Raw genomic sequence first — 11,123 nt, forward strand, 5'->3', positions numbered from 1 at the left:
AACTGGAAGTTCTTACGTGTGTACAATTGGAGTGTAAAGTATTATGTGACATAGGACATTTTTTAAATAAACATTGTATGTTTGGATGTGAATGAAAATGGCCCCTTAATTGTCTTAATGATTCATACTTTTGGGCAATAATTGGTCAACTGAATAACGGTGATCATATTTGACATGGGGTGCAGCTATGCCACTAGGTGAGTCCAAATCCTTAATTGAATGTTCTCTTCCTGCAGTTTGTCATTATGTGGAGTCACAGAGGAAGTCTGTGCTTCCTTGGCCTCAGCACTGAGGTCAAACCCCTCACACCTGAGAGAGCTGAATCTGGACTACAGTCACGTAGGAGACTCAAGAGTGAAGATTCTCTCTGCTGCACTGGAGCATCCAGACTGTAATGTAAAACTCAGGTAGAAATACAATGTATGGATGTAAAATGAGTATTTTAGTTAAATAAGGTATGTGTACAAATCATTGATTCCTCCTGACAGTTCTAGAACAGTATAGGCCTCATGTTAAGGTATTTATTTTCCACACTAAACTTCAAACACATGCTGTTTGTGTCACTGTGAATCTCTTTCTCCTACAGTGTGAACAATCATGCAGAGCACTGGTATCTACAAGTATCTGGCCTGAAGAAATGTAAGTGTGTAATTTATGTTTGTTTTATAGACCTGACCAGCACAAAAACACACACAGTGAGTTAAGGGAGATCATATTTAGAAGGAGGTATTCTGGGAACTCTCTTGTCAGTTATTTCATTAATAAATAGTAAGTAGGATCTCATTATCACTATCAATCAAACATATTTGTCAAAAATACACACAAAACATGTAATTATTTGTAATGTAATTAGTCTCTCTGTCTCCCCCATCAGATGCCTATGAGCTGACACTGGACCCAAACACAGCCCACTGACACCTCTCCCTGTCGGAGGGGAACAGAACGGTGACGGTAGACAGAGGAGCAACCGTATTCTGATCATCCAGACAGATTTCAACGCTGGCGACAGGTTTTGTGTAGACAGAGGAGCAACCATATCCTGATTAGGGTTGCTGTTATGCAATACATGTATGATATAGGCTACTGCACATTACGCACGACAGAAAAACATAAAAGCCCATAGATGTAGCTAGCTATATGCTCTCTTGGGTAAATAAATGAAACTAGCTCCAGTAGGCTAATCTTTTTTAGTGTGAACTGTATTACTGTACTGTACTGTATTATATTGTATTATATGGACTGGAATTACGCACATTGTTCAAACCATGATAAATCAGAAGAGAACATGCGAATCGTGTGCAGCACATGCGGCCTACAAAATTACAAGTATAGGTGTCACGCCCTGGCTCTGGGGACTCTTAAATGTTGAGCCAGGGTGTGGAGTTTCTGTGTCATATTTTCTATGTTGTGTTTTCTAGATCGTGTAGATCTATGTTGGCCAGTGTGGTTCCCAATCAGAGGCAGCTGTAGCTCGTTGTCTCTGATTGGGGACCATACTTAGGCAGCCTGTTTGGCACTAGTCGGTGTGGGATCTTGTTCCGTTAAGGTTTGTTTTGTGTAACCTAGGACTTCACGTTTCGTTTGTTTGGTGTGAGTTAAGTACTTAATAAAATGTACGCTTATCACGCTGCGCCTTGGTCCGTCTCATCAGTAAACGAGCGTGACAATAGGCTAGTGAATACTGAATAAATAACTGCTATAGCCTACCGCCATCGCACGCGTTCGCTCTTCTTTCAAATTACCGGTGACTTCTATTGGCTGCTGTACTTAACAATCAGCAAAAAAGAGCTTGTGTCCCTCTTCAAATAGTTTATTGGTATAAGAAATGCTAAACATATAATGTCCATATAACGTTTTTTAAGGAGGCCAGCGGTGTGTGCGTATTGCGCAAGAGACAAAGGCTATACTGTAAATTATACGCTTATTATGTATAACCCATCATTAATTAACTAAATATAAGGCTAATACTGGATTGAATGTATTCCCTGAAAGAGGTAGGCTAGGACATCTATATATAGGGCTATATATCAATCGAGAACAGGATTATCTATTTTGGATGCAATTTGAATGGAGTTGATGGAGAGAGAGAAAGACTGCGAGAGAGTGCTCGCGCGTGCACTGATTTCAAGCAACGATATTCGAGTAGTAGGCCGTTTTAAAACTGCAGCTGCAATTGAAAAAAGTATAATCTTTCAAAAAGCCAGATGGAGATGGGTAAATTAGACGGGCATTCGGCCTACCTGTCACAAGAAAAAAAGTTACCATGTTGAGATGATAGGTCTACATGCATTGTGAACTGTGCTCCGAGAGGAAATGACAAGGATGTTAAGATAGGGGGCAATGCCATGACTTGGTGTCTGGAGTGCAGCGCTCAGTTGCTCTGCTGTTCACATGAACCAAGCCAGTTTCGTGAAAGTCCAACCAATGCTCTCCTGAAGGTTAGGAGTATATCTGGACTGGCCAGCTGGTAGTGTGACCTTCTACAAGATATCCTCTGGTGTATTTACCCACCTGTGGACTTTAAATAACAGATTCACTGAGCCCATCTACCCAGGGTTTACGGTTGATGTGGACTCCATACTAGTGTCATGTGAAATAGCCTCCTGTATCCTGGAGAAACACCATAGTCCTCAAGGGATCTGTGAACGTTTTATTTTTTATGTTGCAACACCAAGTCATATCATGTTGTCATGTCTTAAATTCATCTGATTATATTCCAAAATCATGTGATACTAGTGATGCATCATATGGCAGGTATAAGAAATATGGGGTTTTCTCACAGCTCCAAAAACACTGTTATCCAACATTGTTATCCAATATATCACAGTTCAGTTTCCTCTCTTAACTCTCAACTCTAAAGTGTGTATGCAGAATCTAACAGCTATATAATCACACTGTCCATCCTCTGTCCACTGGCATAGAGAATAGCTCCTCTCTGTCTTCAATATGCTGATACCCCCTCCAGTTTATTGTCAGAGATCTCCTGCCACAGCCCAAGAGCGCCACCTCAGGCAGGGAAACGTACCAGTCCCACAGGCCTGTCAGAGCCAGAACAGAACGATATAGAACAGTTTTACATTCTTTATTATTGTATTCATTATGTTACTCTGAGGACTATGTCTTCTGTCAAGTGAATGAAAGAAAATGACAACAGTGTCTGTGGGGAAGTTTTGTAATCCATACATTTGTAACAGTGTAAATAATCTATAAAACTATTATATTTCTTTGTAACATGCCTTGATTTTATAGCCATTAATTATGAGTGATTTACACAGATGTACACAATAGACAAGTTCAGGTTTTATGGCGTTTGTAGCATGCTGTACTACAGTACTTATCTTACTAAAGACATTCCTGAAGCTAACACTAAATATATTTATTAAGATTTTTACCATATTTCTAAAGTGTGTTGTGTCTTCCTCTACTATCACTAAAAGGAGGTGTAGCATGATGTAATGCAGTACCAATGATGTTCTGTATCTGGTTTTATCTTACTAAAGCCCTTCCTGAAGCTAACACTTTGGTGTCCCGTCTCATTATTAATACAGCATTGTACCAACGTTTAAAGTGCATGAAATGTGTAGAGTTAATGTCCAACTACCGGTCGGCCATCTGTGTACAGTACAAGAGATGATTTGTGAAAACTCATGTACTATAGTCTATATGAGCTATTAAGCAAAGATTAGGTAAAAATACTGTGTAAATAGAAATGGCGGAAAAGTCATTTTAAATGCTTTTAAAAAATGTGATATTGAATATTAAATTCAGTCTTCAGTCTTTAGTCACATAATATAATAAGACAAAGCAAAACCTGCTTTAAAACTTTACAAAATGTCCTGTGTGGCTTAGTTGGTAGAGCATGGTGCTTGCAATGCCAGGATTGTAGGTTCAATTCCCACTGGGGACCAGTAAGACAAATGTGTGTACTCACTACTGTAAACTGCTTTGGATAAGAGGTTCTGATAAATGACCAACAAAAACGCAACTCCTAAATTACGATAAGCAAAGAGGAACAGGTCAACTGTCGTCTCTTTTTGTTACCACAATCAAACTATCTGTGTGAGATCTATTTGAAAGTCATCTTTGAAGAAACAGTCTCTCCAGTTGTGTGTGTGTGTGTGTGTTACACACTCTCATTCCCCTCCTCGTAGATGGGTCCAGGTGAAATGATGATGTCACCATAAGGTTAATCCTGCTGCACACAGAGTTTCCTGGCAGTTACCATCTCTGTAGAGAACACACACACATCTGACTGTTACACACACACACACACACACACATCTGACTGTTACACACACACACACACACACATCTGACTGTTACACACACACACACACACACACACATCTGACTGTTACACACACACACACACACACATCTGACTGTTACACACACACACACACACATCTGACTGTTACACACACACAAACACACACACACACATCTGCATTGTCTTACCCAGTAGGGTCCAGAATGAGTGAGTGACACTACTGCGTTGGGCCAGTGGGGGCAGCAGAGAGTGGAACAGCACCTCTTCATGATCCTCAAGATGCTCTGTCACTGTGCTGGATAAACACACAGAAAGAGGGGGGTGAGCTCTTTAGAAGAAGAAAAAAAACTATAATTTGATGATGTAATAGCTAGATTATTACTCCAGTAGCTCTGCTGATAGGTCAGCCAGGGGTATGTGCTCTGCCTCTCTCTCCAGCGGTCCCTCGCCCTCCTCTGGAATGTCCATCAGTTTGGACACAGACCTGGGGACAGGAGACCTGAACACAACACAATATGACATTATCATGTGTCAACTGTATGTAACTACCAGTTGCACACAATATACAACTCCCTTCCTCCCCCCTCCCCCTCTTCTCCTCCCTCTCCTCTCACCCTCTGCTCTCGGGTGTGTCCAGGGGGGAGTTCTCCCGGGACATGTCTCTATCAGAGCCCTCCAGGGACAGCGGCGACCGAGCTGGAGGAACACACAGAGTTAACATCTATCTTGAGATGGAGAGGGAGCACTGTCTGCAAGATGACCAAGCATCTTGCAGTCCCCCAGCCATATGACTGATCTATGGAATTATACTACAGTATTGTAATATCTTACTGGAAACATCAGGCTGGGACAGGCCTGACTCTGCCAACTCTCTAGGTACCTACACACACAGGGATAATTGTCGATATCGTCATTGTCCAGTTTTTAGATGCACACATGTGTAGTCACCTAAAAAACTGTTTGATCCCTCCTCACCTCTTTTGAGCTGAGCTCTTCCTCCTGCTCTCTGTCTCCCTCCTCCGCTGCCTCCATCACTCTCTCTCTATCCCTCTCTCTCTCTGACTCCGAGTCTGTCTCTGTCCTCCCTACCAGCAGGACGGAGCCAGTGAGCACTGTGATGACCGCCACCTGTTTCCATGGCAACAGCAGCTCTGGAGGGAGGGCTGAGGAGGAATAGAGACCTAACGTTATTTCAGTGTTGATTAAAGGTTGTTTAACAGTGAGAAAGAGAGAGTATGAGAGTTGATACTCACTGGTGCATGGGTTACCAAGGAGATCAGCTGGAGACACTGTTCTCTTAGAGAGACCACTGATTACAACCTGGAACACACATCTTAATTACTCTCACACTTTCACTAACTGATTAACTTGTTTATGAATACCTTGTAAATGATTACAGTTTTGGGTGTATAGTTGGCTATAAGGTGAATGCACCAATTTGTAAGTCGCTCTGGATAAGAGTGTCTGCTAAATTACGTAAATGTAAATGTAAATGTAGTTCAAATGTGTGTGTGTATGTATTTGTGTGTGTGTGTGTGTGTGTGTGTGTACCAGGGGCCTGGTCTGTATGAGCGTGTTGTCTATCTGTTGCTGCAGTGCCTCCTGGGTAATCTGTGTTTTCTGGTCGATGAAGAGCAGCTGCCTCCTGCGAGGTCGCTTCATTGGGGGAGTAACATCCTGTAGGGTGGGGCTATCTCTCCATCTCTCCCTCTCTCCATCCATCCCTCTCTCCTCTGGTTCACCGGGTGTGGAAGGGGGCAGAGGAACAGACACTGGGGTCCTCTCCTCTGCCAGCGCTGCAGGCATCTCCATGGGCAGCAACTCTGTCTCCTCATCAGGCAGCACTGTGGGGTCCTCGCTGGATAGGGTGGTGGGCGGCAGTCTGACAGAAGAGACAGCCGGAACCAAAGTTACTGTGTGTGTGTGTGTGTGTGTGTGTGTGTGTGTGAGTGTGTCAGTATACATTAACCTACCCAATAAGGGATCCAATCAGCTCTCTTGTCCTCTCTGTCTCTTCTTCTCTGTCTCTTTCTACTTCTTGTTCACTTTCTCCCTCTCTCTCCAAGTCCCCTTCTCCCACAGATTATCCTTCTCTCTCCTTCTCTTCTGTCTCTGGGCCCCTCTCTCGCTCTGTCTCCATCACTCCTGAAACACAGACTCATTTTTACAGCTGCCCTGTGTACAGGGGGCAGGGACAGAGTAGAATTCACCTGTCACTCACCCTCTGGTAAGTGATCCAACTGGTCCATCAGCAAGTCAATCATCCCCATGTCTTGATGTGTGACCTCAGCGAGCTCCGCCCCTTCAAACTGCCAGTGAGAGAGAGAGATGGTTTGATTGGAAGGTTAGTTTGATTGACAGCTGTACTGATTGACAGGTGTACCTCTGCTGAGGGGATGGTGATGGGTTCAGTCTCTATCAGAGTGATGGAGTCTGGAGACGCCGTGATACCTGGGAATGAACGAGGGATAAAACCATAAACAACAATAAAGGAAACACAATGGATTACCATTTAACTCATGACCACTCTTCCTTTTCTCCACTCCCATTCCCCTTAATGTATTAAACTCCCCCCTCCTCCCCCACCCTCTCCTCCCCTCCTCTCTCACCGTCCTGAGGGGGAGTTCCTGGACTCAGAAGCAGGGGGTGCTCAGGAGTGGCTTCTCTCCTAAACTCTCCACCCAGCTGACAGACAAGAAGAGGAACAGAACAAGAGATCAGAGAAAGACGAGATGTGTCAATAGAACACAGTCATTTTACCACACACACACACACAAACACACAGTAATTTGAGCCACTGTCTGATGTACCTGTATTAGTGTATTGGGGCTGGGTATTGCGTACCCAGAATGCATTTCTCCAAAGAAGGGGTGCGCGGCCCACCCACTTTCCTCCAGGAGAGACAACACGTCAGGAAGAGAAAGAGCGTGTCTGAGGGAAAGAGAGCGAGAGAGAGAGATCCTAATTCATGGCAGCCATTTTGTGTCAGCGCACTCGCCAGACGCCTCTCTCTCCCCCTGGAAGAACATGAGAATTGAGAAACAGGGTTTGTTGTACCCACCTGTCAGGCTCATCCACGTCGATCTTCTGGATGGTTCTGGTCTTGGCTAGTCTGTCCAGGATTTGCTGGATCTCCTCTGGAAACACACACACTATAGGTCAGAGGTCATAACTCTCCTGTCACACTACAGGTCAGTGGTCATAACTCTTGTGTCACACCACAGGTCAGAGGTCATAACTCTACTGTCACACTACTGTCTTTTCCACACCTCCTATTCTCCCCTACCTGCACCATCCCTCTCTCCAACCTTCTCTTTTCCTACTCACTCCCCCTCTCTTTCCCATTCCCTCTCTCCCTCCCTCGCATTCCCTCTCCGACTCCCCCTCTCCTCCTCTCCCTCTATGACTCCCCCTCTCTTCTTCTCCATCTATGACTCCCACTCTCTTCCTCTCCCTCTATGACTCCCCCTCTTCCTCTCCCTCTATGACTCCCCCTCTTCCTCTCCCTCTATGACTACCCCTCTCTTCAATCAATCAATCAATTTTATTTTATATAGCCCTTCTTACATCAGCTAATATCTCGAAGTGCTGTACAGAAACCCAGCCTAAAACCCCAAACAGCTAGTAATGCAGGTGTAGAAGCACGGTGGCTAGGAAAAACTCCCTAGAAAGGCGAAAGCCTAGGAAGAAACCTAGAGAGGAACCAGGCTATGAGGGGTGGCCAGTCCTCTTCTGGCTGTGCCGGGTGGAGATTATAACAGAACCATGCCAAGATGTTCAAAAATGTTCATAAGTGACAAGCATGGTCAAATAATAATCAGGAATAAATCTCAGTTGGCTTTTCATAGCCGATCATTAAGAGTTGAAAACAGCAGGTCTGGGACAGGTAGGGGTTCCATAACCGCAGGCAGAACAGTTGAAACTGGAATAGCAGCAAGGCCAGGCGGACTGGGGACAGCAAGTAGTCACCACGGCCGGTAGTCCCGACGTATGGTCCTAGGGCTCAGGTCTCTCAGTTGGCTTTTCATAGCCGATCATTAAAGAGTTGAAAACAGCAGGTCTGGGACAGGTAGGGGTTTCGTAGCCGCAGGCAGAACAGTTGAAACTGGAATAGCAGCAAGGCCAGGCGGACTGGGGACAGCAAGGTGTCATCATGCCCGGTAGTTCTTCCTCTCCCTCTATGACTCCCCCTTTTCCTCTCCCTCTGACTCCCCCCTCTTCCTCTCCCTCTACGACTCCCCCTCTCTTCCTTTCCCTCTATGACTCCCCCTCTCTTCCTCTCCCTCTATGACTCCCCCTCTCTTCCTCTCCCTCTATGACTCCCCCTCTTTTCCTCTCCCTCTATGACTCCCCCTCTTTTCCTCCCCCTCTTTTCCTCTCCCTCTATGACTCCCCCTCTCCCTCTATGACTCCCCCTCTCTTCCTCTCCCTCTATGACTCCCCCTCTCTTCCTCTCCCTCTATGACTCCCCCTCTCTTCCTCTCCCTCTATGACTCCCCCTCTCTTCCTCTCCCTCTATGACTCCCCCTCTCTTCCTCTCCCTCTATGACTCCCCCTCTCTTCCTCTCCCTCTATGACTCCCCCTCTCTTCCTCTCCCTCTATGACTCCCACTCTCTTCCTCTCCCTCTTACCCAGGAGCATCCCACACTGGCGGTGGAAGACGATGATGACACCATATTGGAGCTGGGAGGAGAGGTAGAGGGAGAAACGGGGGCGGGGCAATCCCGGCAGAGGGGGCGGGACTCGCACCAGCACATAGTCCATGATGTCATCACTGTAGGTGCACAACAAATGGGATATGGCATGATGGCATCCATGTAGACTACTATAGCACAGGGCTCAGAAAGGAATGATTAAAAAACAAAAAATTTAACAGTAGCCTATATTTATATACGTTTTCAATTGTAGAACACTGAAGCTAGCTATACACAAGGATGATGATGATGATAATCCCACCAGAAACAAATGTATGAAGCAAAAGTTTTTCAATGACAAACAGGCAAAGGCAAACCATCTCTTACCATGTTCGTTGGACGTTGACTTTCAGGAAATCTTTTCGTGGGATCTTTATCCCTTTGGTGGCAGCCAGCCTAGAATCACCACACAACAGACAGATATTTCCATCATTACAGACAAATGGATATCAGCAATCAGATAGCCCGCCTGCCTCTGCTCCGTTTCACTGCACTGATATGGAAAAAACACTGTAAGCGGTATGATTGGACAGTAATGTCGACCGGAAACCTCTAAAGCGCTCTGATTGGATAAAAGTAGCAGAGCGTAAGCTCTTCGGGTTCGCGGTACTTTGAAATCACTGGACTGAGAGGCTGGCGGGGAAATCAAACTTCTCTTTCAAGCTTTCAGACTGATGATCTCTCTCCTCTTCTCTAATATTTTCCTAAACGTTTAAAAGTTTGTCATTTTATGCGTCTCAGTTTAATTCTAGAGCGGCATTCAATGATGTGTCTCTGTTGACAATGAGAAGAGCACAAATGTTTTCTTTATGTTTCCTCTGTGTTTACCTGGTCTATCATTGTTATGTCTGGCTGTTGCACCTGTTCTCCTTTACATGACCCCATACCCAGACACTAGCAGCTAGATTTAACAGCATGAGAAATATCAGAAAACCATTTTAGATAAATGTATATAGGATCGGCCTAACTAATATTATAATAGTGTTACATTATTATAATAGAGTTATAACTGTGTCTTATTCACTGCAAGGTAGGCCTACATTCATCTTTCATGAAGTAGTCTAGGCTGATTTAGCGATAATTGATCATACAGTAGGCTAGGTAGGCATGATAAGCAGGTAATAGTCAAACTAGGCTATGCCGTGGAGCTCATGTAGGATTATGACAAAGTTACAAAAACATAATGAGAATCGAATGATCTATTATTCGCATACTTCATTAACATTGCTCCTTCATCCAAATGAAACGGTTCTAGCCTACATATCAAATATCAACCACAATTTTTTAGCAACTTGGCCTACTCACCATATTGTGGAGAAGCAGCCTGTATGACGATTCAAAACGCTCTGGTAGAAAAACATGACTGGTTCCTTACAGATTGATGAGCTAAATAAATCTAACTTTACAACTTTAATTGAAATATAGAATGTAAACCGTTAGGCCTATGTAAAAAAATAGCATTTCTCGTACTGACTGACTTGACCAAGAGGATTGAGGAACAATTTTATTTGATGCAGATGCCCTGACACAACTGCCAATGAGGACCGCCGCGAACTGACAGAAATTGGGCGAGTCTGCACATTTTAGACCATTCCATTGGTCCTTAAGTGAAATCGCCACTCACCTGTGGCACCGGGCCATGCAAAACGAACTCGCCCATTTACAGACATCGTTTACCATCGTCTGGCTCTTAACCAATAGACTGGTCGAACACATGTTGACAATAAGCCACCTACTCAAGTGATGGGCATAGGGGAATCACATTTTACTCATCATATTTTCAATTAATGTGAATAATATGAACGTTTAAGTTAAACCACATTTATCAAACCCTGACTAATGCAGGAAAATCGAATTGATCTTTTCATAACTTCACATGTTTTTTTAGCATAATATCCTTCAAATATGGTAAGCAGCTAAACAAATTTACTTGTCAATTAATGTTAACCCAGTCATCTATAGGCCTAGATCTAGGTGACCAAAAACGAAAACGGCAATAAACTGAAAATAGACCTATGACTCCAGGACAAGCCTATTATAATACATTCCCATTAAAACAAATTATCATGATCTTGAATTTTGTTAAATAGAAAGCTTAATCTGGGTCCTTGAAATGGTAAAGCATGGCATTTGCAACGCCAGGGTTGTGGGTTCGATT

General features: G+C 44.1%; 1 long non-coding RNA gene across 1 annotated transcript; it reads right to left on the reverse strand.

The window, feature by feature from the left end:
* Positions 1–6,499: 6,499 nt before the first annotated feature.
* LOC121543161 lies at positions 6,500–6,958 on the reverse strand. Its single transcript, XR_005995991.2, has 3 exons — positions 6,880–6,958; positions 6,654–6,721; positions 6,500–6,579 (listed from the first exon to the last, which is right to left on the reverse strand). It is a non-coding gene; the product is annotated as an uncharacterized LOC121543161 (long non-coding RNA).
* Between the last annotated feature and the right edge of the window lie 4,165 nt (positions 6,959–11,123).

The sequence above is a fragment of the Coregonus clupeaformis genome, unplaced genomic scaffold (assembly GCF_020615455.1).
Source record: "Coregonus clupeaformis isolate EN_2021a unplaced genomic scaffold, ASM2061545v1 scaf0195, whole genome shotgun sequence".
NCBI classification, from domain to species: domain Eukaryota; kingdom Metazoa; phylum Chordata; class Actinopteri; order Salmoniformes; family Salmonidae; genus Coregonus; species Coregonus clupeaformis.